Source organism: Neovison vison, chromosome 13 (assembly GCF_020171115.1).
Source record: "Neovison vison isolate M4711 chromosome 13, ASM_NN_V1, whole genome shotgun sequence".
Lineage (NCBI taxonomy): Eukaryota > Metazoa > Chordata > Mammalia > Carnivora > Mustelidae > Neogale > Neogale vison.
The window spans coordinates 101525812-101551791 of record NC_058103.1 but is presented as its reverse complement, the minus strand read 5'-3'; the positions used below and the strand labels follow the sequence as shown (position 1 = coordinate 101551791).

The window sequence follows — 25980 nt, the reverse complement described above, 5'->3', positions numbered from 1 at the left end:
TCCAATCAAGAAATGGGCAGAAGACATGAACAGACATTTCTGCAAGGAAGACATCCAAATGGCCAATGGACACAGGAAAAAGTGTTCAACATCACTCAGCATCTGGGAAATACAAATCAAAACCACAGTGAGATACCATCTCACTCTAATCAGAATGGTTAAAATTAACCAGTCAGGAAATGACAGGTGCTGGCAAGGATGCAGAGAAAGGGGAACCCTCCTACACTGTTGGTGGGAATGCAAGCTGGTACAGCCACTCTGGAAAATAGTCTGGAGGTTCCTCAAAAGTTGAAAATAGAGCTACCGTATGACCCAGCAATTGCACTACTGGGCATTTACCCTAAAGATACAAATGTACTGATCCAAAGGGGCACATGCACCTGAATGTTTATAGCAGCAATGTCCACAATAGTCAAACTATGAAAATAACCTAGATGTCCATCAACAGATGAATGGATAAAGAAGATGTGGGGTGTATACACACACACACACACACACACACACACATATACACAGTGGAATACTATGCAGCCATCAAAAAAGAAATCTTGCCATTTGCAATGACATGGATAGAACTAGAGGGTATTATGTGAAGTGAAATAAGTCAATCAGAGAAAAACAATTATCATATGATCTCACTGATATGAGGAATTTGAGAAACAAGACAGAGGATCATAGGGAAAGGGAGGGGAAAATGAAACAAGAAGAAACCAGAGAGGGAGACAAACCTTAAGAGACTCTTGGTCTCAGGAAACAAACTGACAGTTGCTAGAGTGGAGGTGGGTGGGAGGGATGGCATGGTGAGGTGTCAGACACTGGGGAGGGTATGTGCTCCAGTGAGCACTGTGAATTGTGTAACCTGTACCCCTGAAACAAATACATTATATATTAATTTTTTTTAAAAAAGGCAACATGTTTCTACCTTTAAACTGCTGCTTAATACTAGATAATGTACATTCTATTATTTTTCATAAATATCCTCAAATTAATAGAAACAATTGGTCATCGTGTCCCTGCCACTCATGCTTGTCTAGGTAGGAACCATAGAAAACGGCTGGTCCCTGAGAGGAAGAAATCAGCCCTTCTAAAATAACACATAAGTCTGAGCAGATAAGAGTTGAGTGGTTCAAGAAAGCGAGATAAACTTCTAGAAACATAATGGACCCTTTGTGACTTACTAACAGTGGAATCTTTTTCAAATGCATGTTAACTGCTTTTTCAAAGAGCCCCTTCAAGTTTGCTAACTTAGAATTATAGGGGCCACCTTTTCCTTATGGCATAGCATAAAGTCTGTTTGCCTTACCTTAACACTATTTCTCCTCTATAGATAAAAGCCGACACTCCGAAGGGATCTGAGGTCATAATCATTGAGGAAGTAAGTTCTATAATTCTGATGTGGTAATAGACTGGTCTGTGGGGGCTGTTCAACTACCCAGTCACTCCTCTCCAAACTTCCTCGAGGCCGTTCTCATAGGTCATCTCAGAGTATTGTAACATTTTGAGTCTGTGGTCTTTTTGTCCCACAGCAAACACAGCACAGGTAGAATTACCTTTCGTCATATAAAAATTGTGTAGAGGATTCTAGTCAGTATCTCCATTCTTCTCACACAGGCTCATGTGGGTGTTTCACACCCTGTGGGGACCATTACTGATGGCCTCCAGACTGGGTTCTCTTGTTTCCTGGTAATTATCAAGAAGTCAGAGCTTCTATCTGGTCTCTCTCATGACTGGGCCCCTTCTCCCGCCCTCCCCACCCCCGCCTGGTGAATAGTTCCTCAGTCCTGTTCTCAACTATGCTGGGGTGGGGTTCTGAGGGGCAATCCCTCCTGATCTACTAGCCACTGCTTGCAGTTCCACTTCTGTGAGAAGATGGCATGCCTCCTCCTCAGGTACCAAGGGAAGTTTGACTTTGTTGTCCACCAAGAAACCACCCCACAACATTGTCCAGGTAGGTCAGACTCCATCGAAAAATTTGGAAGAAACTCAAGGAAATTTAATGTAGAAGGGGTATAATTAAAACTATGTCCAGAAAATTAAATTCTTCACAAGCCCCCCCTCCACCGCAACTCCTAATTTAGATTTCCTGCTTACCTCATATCCCCTCTGCCTTTCATCCAAAATACCAAGCAACTCCTGCCCTAGGGAGGTGGGAAGCTACTCTCCCACACTGGTATTCCCACAATAGCTACAGCCAGGCCTCTCACCTAGCCAGGCCTGAGACAGGCCCTCCCCACCAGTACATCTGCAATAGTTGTGACCATTCATTGCACACGGCCATGCTGAGGGCTAACCCCATCCGCCAGCACAGCTGCAGTGGCTGCAGTATGGCTTCCCAGCCAGCCACACAGGAGATTAGTCCTGTCCACAAGAGTGTCAGCAGCAGTTGTGGCTCACACATAAGAGGAAGGCACAACAAAAATCCAGCCCACAGTGGGGACATGTCTAGAGTGCTTGGTTCTAGTGACCAGGGAAGATTTCACTACAGGCACCACAGGGTGCCTTCTACACAAGGCTACCACTTTCAAGACCCAGAGATGTAGATGACCTAATACACAGAGATAAATTAGACAAAATGAGGAGACAGAGAGGTATTTTAGAGGTGAAATAAAATAAAACTAGAGAAAAAATAGCTAACCCAAATGGAGATAAGAAATCAATCTGATAAAGAGTTCAAAGTAATGGAAATAAAGATACTCAGTGGACTTGAGAGAACACCTGAATAAACTCAGAATTTCAAAAAAGATAGAAAATGTAAAAAGTTACCAGTCAGAATTGAAGAATATAATGACAGAAATAAAAAATACACTAGAAGGAATCCATAGAGGATGCAGAAGAATGAATGAATGAGCTGGAAGACACGGTAATGGAAAACAACCAAGCTGAACAACAAAAAGGAAAAAGAGTTTTTAAAAATTAGGATACGGTACGGGGTGCCTGGGTGGCTCAGTCAGTTGGGCATCTGTATTTGGCTCAGGTCATGATTCCAGCATCCTGGATTGAGCCCCATGTTAGGCTCTCTGCTCAGCAGTGAGTCTGCTCTTGCTTTCACTCTCATTCTCTTGCTCTCTCTCAAATAAATAAATCTTTTTTAAAAATTAAATTAAAAAATGAGGATAGGGTTAAGTGACCTCTGAGACATCAAGCATGCTAACATTTGCATAATATGAGCCCAGAAGAAGAAGAAAGAGAAAGGGGCAAAAACTTATTTGAAGAAATAATAGCTTAAAACTTTCCTAGTTGGGGAAAGGAAAGAGACCTCAAAGTCCAGGAAGTATAGATAGTGCCAAACAAGATGAATTCCAAAAAAGTCCACAATAAGATATAATGGCAAAAAATAAAATAAAATAAAATAAAGATTAAATCTTAAAAATCATCAAGAGAAAAGCAAACAGTTATATACAAGGAAAATCTCATAAGGCTATAGCATGATTTTTCAGCAGAAACCTCACAGGCCAGAATAAGGTGGCACATTCAAAGTGTTGAAAGAAAAAAACCAAAGCAAGAATACACTATTCAGCAAGATTATCATTCAGAATTGGATAAGAGATCCAGGGTTTCCCAGACAAACCAAAATTAGAGGAGTTTATCACCACTAAACCAGCCTTATAAGTAATGTTAAAGGAACTTCAAGTGGAAAGAAAAGGCCATAACTAGAAGAAAATCATGAAATGAAAAAATACATCAGTAAAAGCAGACACTCAGTAAAAGTAGTAGATTACTCAGAGAGCCAGTATGAAGGATAAACATAAAAGTAGTTTAATCAATTACATCTAGTAATCCTTAGTCAAAGGATGTACAAAATAAAAAGATACAAAATATGACATATACATAAAATGTGGAGTGGAGAGTTTAAAAAGTAGTTCTTTTAGAATGTGTCTGAACTGAAGTGATCATCAACTTAGTATCGACTGCAATATATATAGGATGTAATATATGAACCTCATGGCAACCATAAACCAAAGACTTATAATAGATGCACAAAAAATAGAGAAAGAAAGCCAAGCAAAACACTAAAGGAAGTCAACCACAAGGGAAGAGATCAAGAAGAAACAGAGGAGAACTACAAGAACAGCCAGGAAACTATAACGAAATGGCAATAAGTACATACCTATCAATAATTACTTTAAATATAAATAGCCTAATTGCTCAAATAAAAAAATGCAGAGGGACAGAATGAATTTTTTGAAAACCTATCTATATGCTGCATATAAGAGATTCATATCAGACCTAAAGACACATACAGATAGAAACTGAAGGGACAAGAAAAGATACTCTACACAAATGGAAGGGAAAAAAAAGCTGAGGAAAAAATACTTCTATCAGATATAATGGACTTTAAAACAAAGACTGTATAAGTGACAAAGAAGGGCATTACATAATGATAAAGGGATCAATTCAACAAGAGTACATAACAGTTGTAAATATTTATGTACCCACATAATAAAACCTAAATATATAAATATTAAGACATAAATGGAGAAGTTGACAGTAACATAGTATTAGTAGGGTACTTTAACATACCATTTACCTCAATGGATAGACCATCCAGGCAGACAAATCCATGAACAGTGGCTTTGAGAGGCATATTAGACCAAATGGACTTAGCAGATATATACAGAATGTTCCATCCCAAAACAGCAGAAAACAAAATCTTTTCAAGTACACATGGAAATTTTCCAAGATAGATCACATTAGGCCACAAAACAAGTTTAAATAAGTTTAAGAAAATGGACATCATATCAAGCATCATTTCTGACAATGGTCTGAAAATAGAAATGGATTAGAAGACAAGAACTGGAAGAAACATGAACACATGAAGGCTAAACAACATGCTACTAAACAGTGAATGGGTCAATGAAGAAATAAAAGATGAAATAAAAAATACCTGGAGACAAACGAAAATGGAAACACTACATTTAAAAATCTTTGGGATGCAGCAAAAGCAGTTCTAAGGGGAAAATTTATAGAACCAGGCCTACCTCAAGAAATAGTAAAACTCTTACTTGAAGGAACTAGAAAAAACAAATAAAGCCCAAAATTCATAGAAGGAAGGAAATAATAAAGATTACATGCAATAGAGACTTAAGAAAAGCTTAATGAAGAGCTTAATGAAGTCAAGAGCTGGTTCTTTGAGTGGGTACACAAAATTGATAAACCTTTAGTCAGACTAATGAAGAAAAAAAGAGAGAGGAGTCAAATAAATAAAATCAGGAATGAAGGACAAGAGACTATAACCAACATCAAGAAAGACAAAGGACTATAAGAGACCATAATGAAAAACTATATGCCAACAAAATTGGATAAGCTAGAAGAAATGGGCAAATTCTAGAAACACAATCTTCTACACTGAATCAGGAAGACAGAAAATCTGAACCAACTAATTCATTACTAGTAACAAATTTGAATTGGTAATCAAAAAACTCCCAAGAACAGCAACAACAATGTCTAGGAACAGGTGGTTTCACAGGTACATTCTACCAAACATTTAGAGAAGAGTCAATACCTATTGTCCTCAAATTATTACAGAAAGAAAGAGGTTTCTAAATTAATTTGAGCACAGGATTACCCTGATACCAAAACCAGACAAAGATACTACCAAAAAACCAACCAACCAACCAACAACAACAACAACAGAAACCATAGACCAATATCCCAGATGAACATACATGCAAAACTCCTTAACAAAATATTAGCAAACTAAATTCAACAATACATTAAAAAGAATCATTCACCATGATCAAATGGGGTTTATTTCAGGGATGCAAGTTTGTTTCAGTGCATTCAAATCAATTGACATGATACACTGCATTAGTAAAATGAAGGATATAAATCATCTGATTATCTCAATAAATGCAGAAAAAGCGTGATGATACTCAACATTCATTCATGATTAAATGTGGGTATAGAATAGAGGCCATATATAACAACACACAGCTAATATTAGACTCAATGGTGAAAACTTGAATGTTTTTTCCTCTAAGATCAGGAAAAGGACAAGAATATCACCCTCACCAATATTATGCAACATAGTACTGGAAGTTCTAGCCACAGCAAGTGTTCCAGTGTCAAGTGTTCCAGATTAAAGCAGGCTAAGGAGATTTGACAACTAAATGCAACAATGATCCCACACCAGGACAGGAAAGACAGTAGGTAGAAAATATGCTAAAAATAAAAAATATGCTATAAAGAAACATTAAATAGCATATATAAAATGGGACAATTGACAAAATTAAAATATGGACTAGATGTTAGATAAAAGTATAGTATCAAGGTAAAATTTCCTGAATTTGGTACAAAATACACACTGAAGTCTTAAGGGATAGGGAGAAAGAGGTATGTCACCTGCTCTCAAACGATACAGGGAAAATATCTGTTTGTGCCCAATGGGGTGGGAAGAGGGAAGGAGAGAGACAAAATGATCAAGCAAAAGTTGCTAAATGTTAACATTTAGGGAATCTGAATGAAACATAAATGGGATTTTTTGTACTAATTTCACAGGTTTTCTGTTAATCCAAACGTACATTTTTGTTAAATAAAAGCAGTCTGGGGTGCATGGGTGGCTCAGTGGGTTAAAGCCTCTGCCTTCGGCTCAGGTCATGATCCCAGAGTCCTGGGATCAAGCCCCACATCGGGCTCTCTGCTCAGCAGTGAGCCTGCTTCCCCCTCTCTCTCTCTGCCTGCCTCTCTGCCTACTTGTGATCTCTATCAAATAAATAAATAAAATCTTTAAAAAAAAATAAAAACAGTCCGAATGTATGTTTTGTCAGAAATAAAAAGGCTGTAAAAATCTATTAAGTAATGGCGTGCTAGATAGTGTGGTTGTTAAGTATCTGACTCTTGGTTTCATCTCAAGTTGTGATCTCAGGGTCATGAGATCGAGTCCTGCATCAGACTTCATACTCAGTGCAGAATCTGCATAAGACTCTTTCACCCTCTCCCTTTGCCCTCCTCCCCCCAACATACTCTCTCTTTTTCAAATAAATAACATCTTTTTAAATAATCTAGAAAAGTATTATACAAAGTGGAGAGAGAAGCAGGAGGAGGGAAGTGATACAGAGGATGGAGAGAGCCCGTCCATCTCTCCCATCCACCCTCCCACGCCCTCTCACTGAGGCACAGGGGGATATAGTGTCAGTAGTAGCCAGGAAATCAATGAAGCCACACCTTAGTGTGATTTGATGACACCACGGTGACATTAAATAGAAAGAGAAACCAAACTATGGAGTTTGAATGAACTACGCATGAATTTTTATAAAACCCTTCACTACATGAACAAATACAATAGTCAGTCAGAGGGCTTCCTTTGCCTGGGCTTCAGAAACTCAGGGTTGTCCAACCTTGCTCTCCTAATACAAAGAATGTGACCCAGGTCAGTACACAGAGCTGAGGACTAGAACCAAAGATTTCAGAGCAGGGATTTGCCATTTCTAGAATTTATGCCAAAGGCAGTTTTGTAGATAGAGCTGGACCACCAGGTCCTGGCCAGCCTCAGGCTAAGCTATAGAGCTTGGCTTCTAGAGGAGCCAACTATTTGCCTCACTGCCTCAATTCTAGATTCTTCCATGGGTTCCACAAGTTCTCTCTCTCTCTCTCTCACTCTCCCTCCTCTTCCTCCCACTTCTGGGAATGGCAAAATTTTTCCCATGCTAACTTATCAACCCCATGTCTATGGCAGTTTAGGCAAGCAGAAAAAGTCCCTCCATGTGTTTCATGTTTTCCCTGCCCCCCAAGTTCCATAGTTCCATGGGACAAGCAGGCTATGCCAAGGCCACCAAGGTGCAGAGTGGCTAAAGGCCACACTACCGATGGGCTGGGTGTCCCACTCAGAGCACTTTTGATTCCAGTTTTCAGTGGCTTCAACCTCTGTTCCTACTTTTTGTTTCCTTGGGGCAGTGTGGGGGCTCACATGTGCTTTTACCGCATTCCCCACCGATACCCCTTTCCTCCCTTTGGCTCCCTGACACCTTCCTGGAACTTCTCACTTTCTTCCATCACTCCTCCATGAGTGTAGCCCTTCTGCAATAGCAAAACACTGGAAATGACCTAAATATCTGCATTAAAGGAAGAGTTAATAAAGTAGCCTGCATCGTTACGAAATCCTAAACAACACAAAATGATCACTGTGAGACTCATGGGGAAGTGGATATGAGAGTAATAAAAAATAAAGACTGATTATAGATAGAAAAAAATACAGGTTACAAAACTGTTTGCTCACTATAATTATGAGATTGTAAGTTGTATGCATTTGCGTAAAGCCTGAAAAGAACCTGAAAAGCAGAGACTCATTTTCTTTTGTTATTTTTTTTAATTTTTTTTAAGATTTTATTTATTTATTTGACAGAGAAAGATCACAAGTAGGCAGAGAGGCAGGCAGAGAGAGAGGAGGGAAGCAGGCTTCCTGCTGAGCAGAGAGCCTGATGTGGGGCTCCATCTCAGGACCCTGAGATCATTACCTGAGCCGAAGGCAGAGGCTTTAACCCACTGAGCCACCCAGGCGCCCCTTCTTTTGTTATTTTTAAATATTTACTTGGTTCTTGCCATGTGCCAAACTCTGTTCTAAGGGCTTTAGAAACATAGCTGACTAGTTACTAAAAGGTTGTTAGCATTTTCCCTGTTTTCTGGATGAGGACAGAGAGGCTGAGGGTTATACAGCTAATTAGTGCTAGAACCAGGACGTGACCCCATGCAAGTGGGAAGCTGCCATAAAACTTTTGCAAAGTGAAAGAAACCACCAATAAAAGGAAAAGACAACTACTGAATGGGACAAGATATTTGCAAATGACATATCTGATAAGGGGCTAATATCCAAAATGTGTATTTTTTTAAAACTTACACAGCTGAACACACACATACACACACACACACACACACACACACACACACACACAGAAACTCCCTCAAAATAATTTGATTGGGGTGCCTGGGTGGCTCAGCCAGTTAAGTGTTCAACTCTTGATTTCTGCTCAGGTCACGATCTCGGGGCTGTGAGATCAAGCCCCACTTCAGTTTCATGCTTAGCACAGACTCTCCTAAGGATTCTCTCTCTCTCTGTCCCTCCCCCCTCCACACTCATGCAAGCCCACATACACTCTCAATAGATAGGTAGATGGATATATAAAATCTTTTTTTTTAATTCTGACAATGGGCAGAGGACCTGAACACACCTTTTTGCCAAAGAAGACCTACAGATGGTCAATGAATGCATGAAAAGAGGCTCCACATCACTCATTATCAGTCATTATCAAATCACTTATTATCAAATCAAAACTACAATGAGACATTACCTTATACTTGTCAGAATGATAAAATCAAAAAGACAGAAATAACAAGTGTTAGCAAGAATGTGGAGAAAAGGGAACCCTTGTGTGTTATTGATGGGAATGTAAATTGGTGCAGCCACTCTGGAAGACAATGCAGAGGTTCCTCAAAAAATTAAAATAGAAATACCATATGATCCAATAATGCCACTACTGGGTATTTACCTGAAAACATTAATTTGAAAAGATATATACTCCTCTATGTTAACTGCAGCATTATTTACAGTAGTCAAGATATGGATACCTAAGTAGGTATCCATCAATAGCTGAATGGATAAGGAAGACATGGCATATAGATATCATGGAATGTTATTTAACCATAAAAAAAAGACATCTTCCGTATGTGACAAAACAGACAGACCTAGAAGTAAGTCAGAGGAAGACAAATCCCATGTGATTTCACTTACATGTAGAACCTAAAACAAAAAAAACAAAACAAAAAGCAGAAATAGACCCACAAATACAGAGAACAAACTTACAATTGCCAGAAGGAAAGGAGAAGGGGGGTGCAGTGAGAAAAATGAAGAGATGAGGGAGATATAGGCTTCCAGTTATGGAATGAATAAGTCATGAGAATACAAGGTATAGCACAAGGAATATAGTCAATGATATTATAATAGGGTTGTATGATGACAGACTGTAGCTACATGGGTAGAGAACACAGCCTAATGTGTAGAGTTGTCAAATCACTATGTTGTACACCTGAATCTAATGTAACAGTGTATCAAGCTACCAGGGCATCTGGGTGGCTTAGTTGGTTAACCATTTCACTCTTGATCTCAGCTCAGGTCTTGATCTCAGGGTTGTGAGTTCAAGCTCTGGACTGGCCTCTACCCTGGGAGAGGAGTCTACTTAAATAAAAAAATAAAATTAAATTTAAAAAAAATAAATAAATGTTTACAAAAAGAACCTAATGTTTTGCTTACATTTTCTTAAGAATGTATTTGTACATAAGATGATAAAATGTCTGGGAATACTTCAAATTAATAGTGAGTGGAGGCAAGGATAGAGCAGGACTGGCCAATGGATTGATAATTATTGGTGTATAATGGGTTCATGGAGATCCATTTTACTCTTCTGTTTTTATATATAATCTTTGTATACTCAAAATCCTTCATTATGAAGGTTTTTTAAAGTACATTTACTATGAAAAAAATATATTCAAGGTGACTGATGTAATACTAATATGATTAAAGCCTCAGGGACTATTTCTTGGCAATATTTAACCATATATTCCATAGAACATAATAATGAACAAATCTGATTTTTGTGGTACTTGCTTTTTTAATCCCAAACAGAAACTATTTCAAGTGGGATTTTAGTGATACAGGTTTGAACTATCAAACTATACATTTCAGGAGTTGAAAACAGTTCTCATAAATTTATAACAAGCATGGGTTAAAGATGTATTTAACATCACTAAGGGAATCAGCAGGAGAATTTAGAAATACATAATCAATAGAAAAAAATACAGAAATAAACTGCCTGGCTCATGTTTTACAAGTTAAATAAATTGTGAAGCTTTCAGCTTATCTTTTCTAATAGACTGGAATGATTTGCATCTCTTCAGAACAAAAGTCCACAAAGAAAATTCATTTTATGGAGTCTGGGCCCTAATCAATGGTAAATAAGGGGCTAAGATCACATGTTTCTGACTCAGATGACTTAGCAGGTATTAGGCAATGCTGTAAGTGTCTGATATGATATAAAAGGACATCCTGTGCTCTCATTGCCTCATTTCTAGGTTGTGGATAGTTTTCCTTAATAGGTTCTCACTTCCCAACAACCATAAGCATTACAGTTTGCTGTATTGAGTAGTCTCAACCAGAAAATTACATACCAGATTCTGCATGCTCCTTGACTTTGGGTTTGGTGAAATTGGCAAGGATTTTAAATGCATTATTTGTGGGATGCCAGGGTGACTCCGTGAGTTAAGCCTCTGACTTCCGCTCAGGTCATGATCCTGGCATCAAACCCCAGGTCCGGCTCCAAGCTCAGTGTGAAATCTGCTTCAGACTCTCTCCTCCACCCCTCCCAATCATTCTCTCTCTCTCTCTCAAATAAGTAAAAAAATAGTTTTTTTTTTTTTTAAAGGAATAAAGAAAGCACTTCCATAACTGGTCTGAGAGGCCAAAACACAAACCACCAGCATTCCACCTGCAGTGTCCCAGAATGCAGGTAAGCTGACATCTTCGGTCTGTTTTTTCATCTGTGAAGTGGGGATAATTCCTACCTGACCTATCTCATACATTTGTTCTCCTGCTCATTTAAGTCAAAATACATGAAGCACTTTGAAGCAAGAATGGCAGGTTACCATAAATTGGTGCCACCATTGTCATTACTCATTCTAGACCTATGTTTATTCCCACTATAGATATAGGAACTAGGCTTTAGGGTTCATTTTTTTTCTAGAGTTTCACCAGTCGGAATCAGAATTTGGTGAATGGATCTGTTTTGCACCTATGCTGGTCATGTACAACCCACGCTGGCTCAGTTTGCACCAATCAAATTAAAAGTGAAAATTTTAGAAGTCTACCTCCAATCGTTACAAACGTTGTAGACAAGGACCACCATTCTCTGTCTGAATAGGAGCCTTCAGGGGACCCTTCCTGTCATCCCCAGGGTTTGGATTATTAGGGAAAGAACTCATCTCCTTGTTTGAGGCAGGGATGACAAATAAAAAAGCTATTAAGTGAAAGCTAAAGCATCCTTCCAGGGACGGTCTGGAGCAAGAAGCATGGATGACGCAAGCACAGACTCCGGAGAGATAGGGAGACAGGTTCATAGCATCTGAAATCTGGATAGTCTCTGAAACACTTGCAGTGGAAAATCCAGTGAAAGACTTTATCTCCCCCCACATAGAGGGGAGAACTGTGTTTTCTGGGGGTAAAAATGGAAGGTGACCACTGCCAGCTGACAATTTGGGGGACCTCTAGACTACATGCTTCTTATCCAGCTCAGACATGCCCCTTTCAAGCTGCTGCCTGTATCCTCTCCTAAGATTTCTGGCCCTCATGCCCTTGATTTTCCTATCACACCTGTCCAACAAAACTAGGAGGGATCTCCAGAGTGGTGGCAAGTGAGTGAAAGTTTCAGATGACTCTTGCCCTGCTATCCTGTTACAATTTTCACGTTCATTTCTTTTTTTAAAAGATTTTATTTATTTTACAGAGATCACAAGTAGCCAGAGAGGCAGGCAGAGAGAGAGGGGGGAAGCAGGCTCCCTGCTAAGCAGAGAGACCGATGTGGGACTCGATCCCAGGACCCTGAGATCACGACCTGAGCCAAAGGTAGAGTCTTAACCCACTGAGGCACCCAGGTGCCCAATGTTCATTTCTAAGATAAAAAATTCTACCTAAACACTTGAAAGTAATGAAAAATATTACTGTGAAAGCAGATGTTACAACTCACACCACAGCAATATAAAGGGTCAGGGACTACTATGAAAAATTACACACCAGCAAACTGAACAACCTGTAAGAAATGGATAAATGCCTAGAAACACACAATCTAGTAAGAATGAATCTTGAAGAAACAGAAAATCTAAACAGATCAATTATTATTAAGGAGATTAAATCAGTAATCAAAAATTTCCTAACAAAATTCAGGATCTGATGGTTTCAATGGTGAATTCTACTAAATATTTAAAGAAGAATCAATAGCAATCCTCCTCAAATTCTTCCAAATTATTTTTCAAGGCCTCCTACCCTGATACTAAGACCAGGCAAATTCACTACAAGAAAAGAAAAATTACAGGCTAATATTCCTGATGAACATAGATGCAAAAATCCCCAACAAAATATCAGCAAACCAAATTCAACAATACTACAGAAAGGTCACACACCATGATCAAATGGGACTTATTCCACAGAGGCAAAGATAATTCAACATTCTCAACCATGTGATACATCATAAGAACAAAATATAAGATAAAAATCATATGATCATCTCAGATGCAGAAAAAGTATGTCAAAATTCAACAGCCACTTCCAATAGCAACTTCCAGTAAAGTGAGCACAGAAGAAACATACATCAACATAATAATAATCAAATATGACACATCCACAGCTAACATCATACTCAATGGTGAAGAGCTGAAAGCTTTTCTTTTAGAATGAGTAACAAGACTGGGATATCCCCTCTCACCACTTTCATTCAATATAGTACTGGAAGCACCATCCAGAGCAATTAGACAACAAAAAGAAACAAATATCATCCAAATTGGGAAAAAGGAATAAAACTATTTTCAGATGACATAAGACTACACATACAGAAAACCCTAAAGACTCCACCAAAAACCTGTTCAAATTAACAAATTCAGTAAAGGTTCAGGATACATTAAGAAGACAATCCCAACCCTCCTACACTGTTGGTGGGAATGCAAGCTGGTACAACCACTCTAGAAAACAGCATGGAGGTTCCTCAAAAAGTTGAAAATAGAGCTACCTTACAACCCAGCAATCCCTCTACTGGGTATCTACCCTAAAGATACAAACGTAGTGATCTGCAGGGGCACGTGCACCCGAATGTTTATAGCAGCAAAGTCCACAATAGCCAAACTATGGAAAGAACCTAGATGTCCATCAACAGATGAATGGATAAAGAAGATGTGGTATAAAATTGGTAATGAAGAAGTCAAACTCTCTCTCTTCGCAGATGACATTATTCTTTATATGGAAAACCTAAAAGACTCAACCCAAAACTACTAGAACTCATACAGCAATTCAGCAACGTGGCAGGATACAAAGTCAATGTGCAGAAATCAGTGGCTTTCTTATACACTAACAATGAAAATACAGAAAGGGAAATTAGAGAATCGATTCCATTTACTATAGCACAAGAACCATAAGATACCTGGGAATAAACCTAACCAAAGAGGTAAAGGATCTGTACTCGAGGAACTACAGAACACTCATGAAAGAAATTGAAGAAGACACAAATAGATGGAAGACCATTCCATGCTCTTGGATCGGAAGAATAAACATTGTTAAAATGTCTATACTGCCTAGAGCAATATATACTTTTAATGCCATTCCAATCAAAATTCCACCGGTATTCTTCAAAGAGCTGGAGCAAATAATCCTAAAATTTGTATGGAATCAGAAGAGACCCCAAATCGCTAAGGAAATGTTGAAAAACAAAAATAAAGCTGGGGGCATCATGTTACCTGATTTCAAGCTTTATTACAAAGCTGTGATCACCAAGACAGCATGGTACTAATATAAAAACAGACACATAGACCAGTGGAACAGAGTAGAGAGCCCAGATATGGGCCCTCAACTCTATGGTCAATTATCTTTGACAAAACAGGAAAAAATATACAGTGGAAAAAATACAATCTCTTCAATAAATGGTGCTAGGAAAACTGGACAGCTATATGTAGAAGAATGAAACTCGACCATTCTCTTACACCGTACACAAAGACAAACTCAAAATGGATAAAAGACCTCAATGTGAGACAGGAATCCATCAGAATCCTAGAGGAGAACATAGGCAGTAATCTCTTCGATATCAGCCACAGCAACTTCTTTCAAGATATGTCTCCAAAGGCAAAGGAAACAAAAGTGAAAATAAATAAATTGAAAAAAAAAAGTGAAAATAAACTTTTGGGACTTCATCAAAATCAAAAGCTTCTGCACAGCAAAGGAAACAGTCAAAAAAACAAAGAGGCAACCCATGGAATGGGAGAAGATATTTGCAAATGACAGTACAGACAAAAGGTTGATATCCAGGATCTATAATGAACTCCTCAAACTCAACACACACGAAACAGACAAACATATCAAAAAATGGGAAGAAGATATGAACAGACACTTCTCCCATCAAGACATACAAATGGCCATCAGACACATGATAAAATGTTCATCATCATTAGCCCTCAGGGAGATTCAAATTAAAACCACATTGAGACATCACCTTACACCGGTTAGAATGGCCAAAATTAACAAAACAGGAAACAACATGTGTTGGAGAGGATGTGGAGAAAGGGGAACCCTCTTCCACTGTTGGTGGGAATGCAAGTTGGTGCAGCATCTTTGGAGAACAGTATGGAGATTCCTCAAGAAATTAAAAATAGAGCTTCCCTATGACCCTGCAATTGGGGTCCTGGGTATTTACCCCAAGGATACAGATGTCGTGAAAAGAAGGGCCATCTGTACCCCAATGTTTATAGCAGCAATGGCCACGGTCGCCAAACTATGGAAAGAACCAAGATGCCCTTCAACGGATGAATGGATAAGGAAGATGTGGTCCATATACACTATGGAGTATTATGCCTCCATCAGAAAGGATGAATACCCAACTTTTGTAGCAACATGGACGGGACTGGAAGAGATTATGCTTAGTGAAATAAGTCAAGCAGAGAGAGTCAATTATCATATGGTTTCACTTATTTGTGGAGCATAACAAATATCATGGAGGACAAGGGGTTTTAGAGAGGAGAAGGGAGTTGGGGTAAATTGGAAGGGGAGGTGAATCACAAGAGACTATGGACTCTGAAAAGCAATCTGAGGGGTTTGAAGTGGCGGCGGGGTGGGAGGTTGGGGTATTAGGTGGTGGGTATTATAGAGGGCACGGATTGCATGGAGCACTGGGTGTGGTGAAAAATAATGAATACTGTTTTTCTGAAAATAAATAAATTGAAAAAATTAAAAAATAAACAAAAATAAATAAAATTAAAAAAAAGATGTGGATACACACACACACACACACACAATGGAACACTATGCAGCCATCAAAAGAAATGAAATCTTGCCATTTGCAGTGATGTGGATGGAACTAGAGGGTATTACACTTAGCGAAATAAGTCAATCAGAGAAGGACAACTATCATATGATCTCCCTGATATGAGGAAATGGAGATGCAACACGTGGGGTTTGAGGGGTAGGAAAAGAATAAATGGAACAAGATGGGATTGGGAGGGAGACGAACCATAAGAGACTCTTCATGTCAAAAACAAACTGGGGGGGGGGTAGGGAGAGGGTAGTGGGGTTATGGAAATTGGGTAGGGTATGTGCTATGGTGAGTGCTGCGAAGTGTGTAAACCTGGCGATTCACAGACCTGTACCCCTGGGGCTAATAATACATTATATGTTTATAAAAAAATAAAAGGGGCGCCTGGGTGGCTCAGTTGGTTGGATGACTGCCTTCGGCTCAGGTCATGATCCTGGAGTCCCAGGATCGAGTCCCACATTAGGCTCCCAGCTCCATGGGAAGTCTGCTTCTCCCTCTGACTTTCTCCTCGCTCATGTTCTCTCTCACTGTCTGTCTCTCAAATAAATAAATAAAATCTTAAAAAAAATAAAATAAAATAAATTAAAATTAAAAAAAATTTTTTAAAAAGACAACCCCATTTATACCTGCATACAAAGGAATAAAATACCTAGGAAAATTTACCCAGGACGTGAAAGACCTATACACCGAAAAATATTAAAACATTGATGAAAAAATTGAGGAAGGCACAAGTAAATAGAAAGATATTCCATGCTCAAGGACTGGAAAAATTAGAATTGGTCAAGTGTCCAAATTACCCAAGCAATCACAGATTTAAGCTATTCCATATCAAAATTCTAATGGCATTTTTCACAGGAATTCTAAAGTTTATGTAGAACCACAGATGATATCCCACATAACCCAAGAAATTTTGGGGGAAAAGAACAGTCATCTTGAGCCCTCATTTCTAACTATATTATAAAACTACAGTAAGTAAAACAGTATGGTGTTGGCATAAAAAACAGGCACATAGATCACAATGGAACAGAATTCCATTCAGAACCCAAAAATAAACCCATATATAGAGAGTCAATTAATCTATGACAAAGCGCCAACAATATAGTATAGTGAAAGGATGGTCTCTTTAACAAATGATGTTGCTAAAACTGGACAGTCACATGCAAAATAATGAACCTGGAACATTACTTTACGCCGTACAAAAATTAACTCAAAATGGACTAAAGACCTGAATATAAAACCTGAGACCATAAAACTCCTGGAGGAAAACATAGCCAGTAAGCTCCTTGCCATAAGTCTTTGGAACGATTTTTTTGAACTTGACACCAAAAGCAAAAATAACAAAAGCAAAAGCACCTAAGTGGGACTACATCAAAATAAAAATCTTCTGCACAGCAAAGGAAACCCCTAGCTGAATGAAAAGGCAACATACTGAATGGAAGGAAATGTTTTCAAATTATCTATTTGAGATATACAGCCCCTAATAAGGGGTTAAGATCCAAAACATATTAAGAATTCCCACACAGCCCAGGGGGCCTGAGTAGCTCAGTTAGTTAAGCATCTGCTTTTGGCTGAGGTCATGATCCTGGGGTCCTGGGATTGAGCCTGTTAGGGTCCGTGATCAAAGGAACGAGACTGATACAAAGCGAAGGTCAAGCAAAACTTTATTTCGCGCCAAGCATCAGGAATCAAACAACCAGTCAGAGCTACCTCTTACGAAAAGGCGGTGACGATGAACCCAACAAGGTCACTTCCAAGAAGGCCACTCTGGACGAGGCCGCTCTAGATGACGCTGCTGCTCCGCAGATGAGGCCGCTCCATGATTGGAGCCATTCCCAAGAAGAGGCCGCTCCCAAGACAAGGCCACTGCTCAATGAAGTTGCTCCCCGGACAAGGCCGCTCCCAAGAAGAGGCTGTTCTGGACAAGACCATTTCCTGGATGAGGCCACTCCCAATGACGAAGAAGCAACAATGACAAGGAGGACAACCCAGATGACACAGACTCTGCTCCCCACGATGCTACTCTGACCAGGCTTCCACCTGGAGGAAGCCACCACTGCGGACAATGCGAACTTGTGGTTCGGGGTGGCGAGGCATTTTGCAGCGAGGCTGCTGGTGTCTAGGGGCCGTTGGCATCTCAGGGCTGCTCACGCCACCAGACCGCTGGCATCTAGGGGCTGCAGGTGTCAGGACCGACTGCTGGCATCTAGGGTCTGTAGGCATCAGGACCGCAGGCGTCGAGGGACCGCTGACAACTGGACTGCTGGGCCGCAGCTGGAGGCTGCAGGCTGGAGGCTGGAGGCGGCAGGTGGTGGCGCTCGGGGCCGCCGCCGGAGGCTGCAGGCGGCGGCGCTCGGGGCCGCCGCCGGAGGCTGCAGGCTGCAGGCGGTGGCGCTCGGGGCCGCCGCCGGAGGCTGGAAGCTGCAGGCGGCGGCGCTCGGGGCCGCCGCCGGAGGCTAGACCGCCGGAAGCTGGAGGCTGGAGGCGGCGGCGCTCGGGGCCGCCGCCGGAGGCTGCAGGCGGCGGCACTCGGGGCCGCCGCCGGAGGCTGCAGGCGGCGGCGCTCGGGGCCGCCGCCGGAGGCTGCGGGCGGCGGCGCTCGGAGCCACCGCCGGAGGCTAGACCACCGGAAGCTGGAGGCTGGAGGCAGCGGCGCTCGAGGCCGCCGCCGGAGGCTGGAGGCTGCAGGCGGCGGCGCTCGGGGCCGCCGCCGGAGGCTGGAGGCTGCAGGCGGCGGCGCTCGGGCCGCCGCCGGAGGCTGGAAGCTGCAGGCGGTGGCGCTCGGGGCCGCCGCCGCCGGAGGCTGCGGGCGGCGGCGCTCAGGGCCGCCGCCGGAGGCTGCGGGCGGCAGTGCTCGGGGCCGCCGCCGGAGGCTAGACCGCCGGAAGCTGGAGGCTGGAGGCGGCGGCGCTCAGGGCCGCCGCCGGAGGCTGGAGGCTGCAGGCGGCGGCTTGGGGCCAGCGGGAGGCTGGAGACTGCAAACGCGGTTGTAGCTCTTACAAGAGCTGTTACAGCTCTTCTATTCACCGTTGACTCCCCTGCTCTCCGCCGACTTCCACCGCTCTCCGCAGCGCTTCACCGCTCTCCGTGGACTTCACCACTCTCCACCGACTTCCACCGCTCTCCGCAGCGCTTCACCGCTCTCCGCCGACTTCACCGCTCTCCGCCGACTTCACCGCTCTCCGCCGACTCCATCCCTCCCGTAGCAGCTGCTGCTCTCCTGTAGCAGCCCCCCCTTTGACAGCCTGGCAGAGTAACCTTTATGGGGGTGGTTAAGCCCCGCCCCTACACAGGTGGCCAATTGAATTCCAATTTTCCCAGTGGATATACATACGGCTTACTGATTGGATGTCTCCACTCAGTCTGCCCCACCCTTACATTCAGGGTCCACAAGCAAGTTCCTCTGGGAGGGGCAGACCCTTACAAGCCTCAAGTTAGTCTCCCTGCTCAGTGGGGACCCTGTCTCTCCCTCTCTCCCTACCCCCCAACTCCTGTGATCTGTCTGTCAAATAAATAAATAAAATCTTTTTTTTTTTTTAAAGGAATTCATACAACTCAATGGCAAGGAAGGGCATTAAAATGGGCAGAAAGGCTCTCTGCTCTTCCCCGTTCTGCAGCTTCAGGTGCAGTGCCAGCCGCATGCCCGACAGGATGGTGAAGGTCAAAGTGAACAGATTTGGCCGTATTGGGCGCCTGGTCACCAGGGCTGCTTTTAACTCTTGTAAAGTGGATATTGTCGCCATCAATGACCCTTTCATTGATCTCAACTACATGGTCTACATGTTCCAGTATGATTCTACCCACGGTAAATTCCACGGCACAGTCAAGGCTGAGAACGGGAAGCTTGTCATCAATGGGAAGTCCATCTCCATCTTCCAGGAGCAAGATCCCGCCAACATCAAATGAGGCGATGCTGGTGCTGAGTATGTTGTGGAGTCCACTGGGGTCTTCACCACCATGGAGAAGGCTGAGGCTCACTTGAAGGGCGGGGTCATCATCTCTGCTCCTTCTGCTGATGCCCCCATGTTCATGATGGGTGTGAATCATGAGAAGTATGACAACTCCCTCAAGACTGTCAGCAATGCCTCCTATACCACCAACTGCTTGGCTCCTCTGGCCAAGGTCATCCATGACAACTTCGGCATTGTGGAGGGACTCATGACCACCGTCCATGCCATCACTGCCACCCAGAAGACTGTGGATAGCCCCTCTGGGAAGCTGTGGCGTGATGGACGAAGGGCTGCCCAGAACATCATCCCTGCTTCCACTGGTGCAGCCAAGGCTGTAGGCAAGGTCATCCCTGAGCTGAATGGGAAGCTCACTGGCATGGCCTTCCATGTCCCTACCCCCAACGTGTCTGTCGTGGATCTCACCTGCCACCTGGAGAAAGCTGCCAAATATGATGATATTAAGAAGGTGGTGAAGCAGGCATCAGAGGGCCCCCTTAAGGGTATCCTGGGGTACACTGAGGACCATGTTGTCTCCTGTGACTTCCACAGTGACACCCACTCCTCTACCTTTGATGCTGGAGCTGGCATTGCTCTCAATGACCACTTTGTCAAGCTCATTTCCTGGTATGACAATGAATTTGGCTACAGCAACTGGGTGGGGGACCTTATGGTCCACATGGCCTCCAAGGAATAGAGCCCCCTGAACCACCAGCCCCAGCCAGAGCAAGAGGAAGAAAGAGGCCCTCAGCTGCTGGGGAATCCCTGCCCCAACTTATCCCCCAAAACACTGAGAATCTCCCAACCTCCACTATTTCCATCCCAGACCCCCTGAAGAAGGGGAGGGGCTTGGGGAGCCCTACCTTGTCATGTACCATCAATAAAGTAAACTGTACCCAGCCAAATAAATAAATAAATAGTAAAATAAAAAGGGCAGAAAATCCGAGTAAATTTTTTTTTTCCAAAAAGACATACAGGTGACCAACAAGTAAGTGAAAAGATGCTTGACGTCACTCATCATCGGGGAAATTAATCTCAAAACCACAATGATATTTCACCTCACACCTGTCAGAATAAATAAAATCAAAAAGATAAGAAATAAGTATTGACAAGGATGGAGAGAAAAGGGAAAGCTTGTGTACTGTTGGTGGGAATAGAACTTGGTTCTACCACAGTATGGAGATTCCTCCAAAATTAAAAAATATAACCACTGTATGATCCAGGAATTTCACTTCTGGGTATTTCCAAAGAAAACAAAAACAGCAATTCAGAAGGGTTTATGCATCCCTATGTTCACTGCACCAGTATTAACAACAGCCCACATGTGGAAACAACTTAAGAGTCCATCAATGGATGAATGTATAAAGTGTGATATATATATATATATATACACACACACACACACACACACACACACATAATGGAATACTATTCATCTTCAAAGGATAATAGGGGCACCTGGGTGGCTCAGATGGTTAGGCATCTGCCTTCGGCCCAGGTCATGGTCTCAGGTCCTGGGATCGAGGCCCGAATCAGGCTCTCTGCTCAGCAGGGAGTCTGCTTCCCCCTCTATCTCTCTCTGCCTGCCTCTCTGCCTACTTGTGCTCTCTCTCTCTCTCTCTGTCAAATAAATAAATAAAATCTTAAAGGATAATAGAATCTCGCTATTTGTGACAACACAGATTGACCTTAAATGCATTATGCTAAGTGAAAGGAGTCAGATAGAGAAAGATAAATACTATAATGTCTCTGTAACATGTGAAATCAAAACCAAACTCATAGATACAGAGATCAGATTGGTGGTTGCCAGAGGCAAAGAGTGGGGGGGTGGGCAAAATGGGTAGAGGTGGTCAGCATGTACAAACATCCAGTTCTAAAATAAATCCTGGGATTTAATGTACAGCATGGGGACAACAGTTAATAATACTGTCTTGTATTCTTTTTTTTTAATATTTTATTTATTTGACAGACAGAGATCACAAGTAAGCAGAGAGGCAGGCAGAGAGAGAGGGGGAAGCAGGCTCCCCGCTGAGCAGAGACCCTGATACAGGGCTTGATCCCAGGACTCTGAGATCATGACCTGAACCAAAGGCAGAGGCTTAACCCACTGAGCCACCCAGGTGCCCTGTCTTGTATTCTTGAAAGTTGCTAAGAGAGTCTTAAAAGTTATCAATCACAAGAAAAAAATTTTGTAACTGCGTGGTGATTGATGTCAATTAGACTTATTGCAGTGATAATTTTTCAACGTTATATATACTGAATCAATGTTGTATATATGCAACTAATTAATGTTATCTCAATTTTTAAAAGATTTCTGTGTGTTGCCAGATCTTGTAGGAGTGTCTATAAATATTCATCTCAATAGTGCAAAATTAAGAAGGTGTACCTGTAGCTGACCTAAGTTTGGAGGGAGGAAAACAATATTAAAACTGCTTGCCCTCCCTCTTCTTCCTCTTCAAAAAAACATATCCAGAAATATTAATAACAAAATAGTTGTTTCCTGATAAATCAAGTATGTTATAGCCAAACTTTGAAAGTTCAAATTTAATACACTATATGAAAAGATAATAAAAATAGACACTATTCTGCAAAGCAATTTTACCTAATTAAGCTGATTTTTTAAAAAACTTAAAGGTTTATTTATTTTAGAGAAAGAGAAAGTGTACATGAATGGGAGGGGAAGAGGGAGAGAGAATGTCAAGCAAACTCTGTGCTGGGCTTGGAACCCCGTACAGGGCTTGATATCATGACCCTGAGATCACAATCTAGCTGAAACCAAGAGTTGGATGCTTAACTAACTGCACCACCCAGGAGCCCCCTAATTAAGCCATGTCACTGAGGATGTGCATGGCAGTGAGGTGGACAGACAGCAAGGCTAGGCCCTTGTTTTAGTTTCCTTTCCTACCTAGAAAACATCTGAGACCTGCCCACAGACCTGCTTGCAGGTGTTAATCCAAACTTCAGTAGGTGCTGGTCAGTCCCTGGGAGAAACAGGCCAGGAGACATAATTGTCCACTCAGTTTCTGCACCAACAGGTTCAAGGCCTGGTCCTGTTTTCTGCAATGACGATGATAAAAGTGCCCAGGCTGACCTGAGAGGGCTGCCTTCAGGAACCAGCAAGGACTTATCTACCCAACCTTTGCCCTCCCCGGTGTATAAGCCAAGGATGGAGCACCAGATCCAGCCATGTGAATGTGGGGTACCCAGGGAGTGACAAGGGCACCATTATAGCTCTTGGACTTGATATGCACATCTGTCTACCCTAACTTACTTTCCTCCCTCTGTCTGGCCTCCATCAACTGCCCTAATGCACACAAACTCCAACTTAAGGGATGGGAAAGGGAATCTACTGCAGGTGACCACATCTGCTCCTATACTTGGAAGAACTGGAAGAGGACAGCTCTGAGACCAAGCTGAGTTTGAACTCAAGCAAGTGACAGAAGGAAGAAACATCCCCAGGCTGTCTGAGCTCCAGCTCTAGACTTGACCACCAAGGAGCTACTGTATGAACTTTGGGCAACAGCACGAGACCAAGAAATGTGCTTAGCTGCTGTGTGTCTGTCTGGGAGGGAACCCCAAACAGCCTCCCATACATAAAAGAGAGGGTCTTCAAGGACTGTCCAGTTAATTACAAAGAAATTTCAATGAAAGTTTCTGTAAGAACAGAAAAAAATATTTTTTAATTAAATTACTTAAAATATTATATTAAATTAATTAAAATAATTAATTAAAAATGTCTTCTAAAAGAAGAAAGAAAGAACAGAAAGGTTAAAATCTCCCCTAAAATAACTCTCCAGGTCATACCTGTTCTATTCTCACCCTTTCGATTACAACATGGGTGGGATGGGAAGAAAGCATTCCCCTCAGACAAGGAGACTTTGTTCCCTACACAAGCTTTATAGGCAAGCTGACTTTTGCTTGGAAGAATGGGGAGGTCTGGCAAAGCTTTCCATGGGGAAAGGATTGACGTCGAGACCTGAAGCACTGATTAGATGAAGGAAGAAACAGAGTTTTCTAGATAGAGGAACAGAACATAAAAAGCTTTGAAGGTGCGATGCCTGGGTGGCTCAGTGGGTTAAGCATCTGCCTTTGGCTCAGGTCATGATCCCAGGGTCCTGGGATTGAGCCCCACAGCTGGCTTCTTGCTCAGCAGGGAGGCTGCCTCTCTCTCCTGCTCTGCCTGCTTGTGCTCTCGTGTTCTATAGCTCTCTGACAAATAAATAAATAAATAAATAAAATCTTAAAAAAAATAAAAAATAAAAAGCCCTGAAGGTAAGAAGAAAGAGGGGAGATTTCAGCAGGACACATTCCAGGAGGCTGCAGATCTCAAATTGGAACAACAGCAACAAAGGAGCCTGAAAAGGTGGCTAGTTTGGGAAAACCCTTCCTAAGCCAAGACAAGGAATTCAGACATTTCTTCCTGCTGCTGAGAGCAGTTATGAGCAGAGCGAGGCAATATAAACTTCAGAACTTCCTGCCTTTTGGCTGGGTGGGGTATCGATGGAAGTAAGACTTTTAGAAGCAGGTGGAGTCAGGTTAGGAGTATCTTAGACTAACTCACAGTGAAATAAAACCACCTGGAGAGCTACACTACCAGCACTAGCCTAACAGCTGGCCGCGGTTCCAAACACATCATACTGACCATTTACCCCATACAGGCAACAGGGCAGGCTGCCCCCAAATGTGGCACTTTGTCATGCTGATTTTCAATAAAAGTTACTCAAGAAACAGCCAGTACCAAAAGAACACACTGACCCTTTTTACCTTTGTCTCCAGAAAGCAGGAAACAAATCTCCCACGTGGAAGGTAACCTCCTTGTACCAGAAGATTAAGGAGAAACCCTTATTACCAGGGACAGAGAATTCTGAGCCAAGAAGGCTGTATGAATAAACCTTGTTACTTTTTACTGATGACTACCCCAGCCCGAATTCCTCACTGACTGAAGCTCACGATCATAAGTGTTCTTTATCCTGTCAATTCCTCCAAAATTTATTGATTTTTTTTTTTTTGGTCCAAAAGTATACAAACTGCTTGCCTTGGTCGTTTCTTTGGGTCTCAATTGCATTATTAGGCCTCCATGAATATGTAATAAGACTTTAAGTGTGTGTTTGTGGGGCGCCTGTGTGGCTCAGTTGGGTAAATGTCTGCCTTCAGCTCAGGTCATGATTTCAGGGTCCCAGGACCCTCCCTCAGGAGGGAGTCTTTTTCTCCCTCCCTCTCGATTCCCTGCTGCTCATTCTCTCTCTCTCAAATAAATAAATAAAATCTTCTTTAAAAAAAAAAAAAGTTGTGGGTTTTCTTCTCCTATTAATCTTTCTTGTGTCCATTTAATTCTTAGACTACCTGGAAGTATCTTGAAGGATAGAAGAAAAGTTTTCCTCCCCAACAGCTGGCACAGTCAGCAGGATAAACTTCCACTTCATATTTGCTCTGAACATTCTGCAGCTTTGAGATCTTGGGAATTTGACATATAGCAGGTAGAGTTAAGATTTCCAACCACACCTGTCTCTGCTTCGGCTCAGGTCATCATCTCAGGGTCCTGGGATCAAGCCCCACATTGGGCTTTCTGCTCAGCAGGGAGCCTGCTTCCCTTCCTCTCTCTCACCCTACCTCTCTGCCTACTTGTGATCTTTGTCTGTCAAATAAATAAATAAAATCTTTAAAATTAAAAAAAAAGATTAGCAGGAAGAAATATTGTGGAAATAATCCCTCGGGCTTAGTGACTCTTGGTAAATTTGGTAGAGCACTCTTGATTTTATTGATTTGTTTCCTCCAAGAGATCATCTTTGTCTTTTGTTCATTTGTCATACAAAGGAATTAACACAGAGCAGAACACAGGCATAGGCCCTATGAGGTTGTTGTTGGAGCCGCCTCACAGAATGATGAGTTAATTTTTCTTATCAGACTGGCTTTCCTTTTAGACAAACTTTGCCATGGATCTCCTGTGGAGCAATCAAATAAGGTTTTTTTCTTTGGTCTTGTTCTAA

The 25980-nt window shown here is 42.0% G+C and overlaps 1 pseudogene; it reads left to right on the top strand.

Annotated features, from left to right (window-relative positions):
• The first annotated feature begins 19697 nt into the window (after positions 1-19697).
• LOC122893625 lies at positions 19698-20897 on the top strand (annotated as a pseudogene).
• Positions 20898-25980: the final 5083 nt, after the last annotated feature.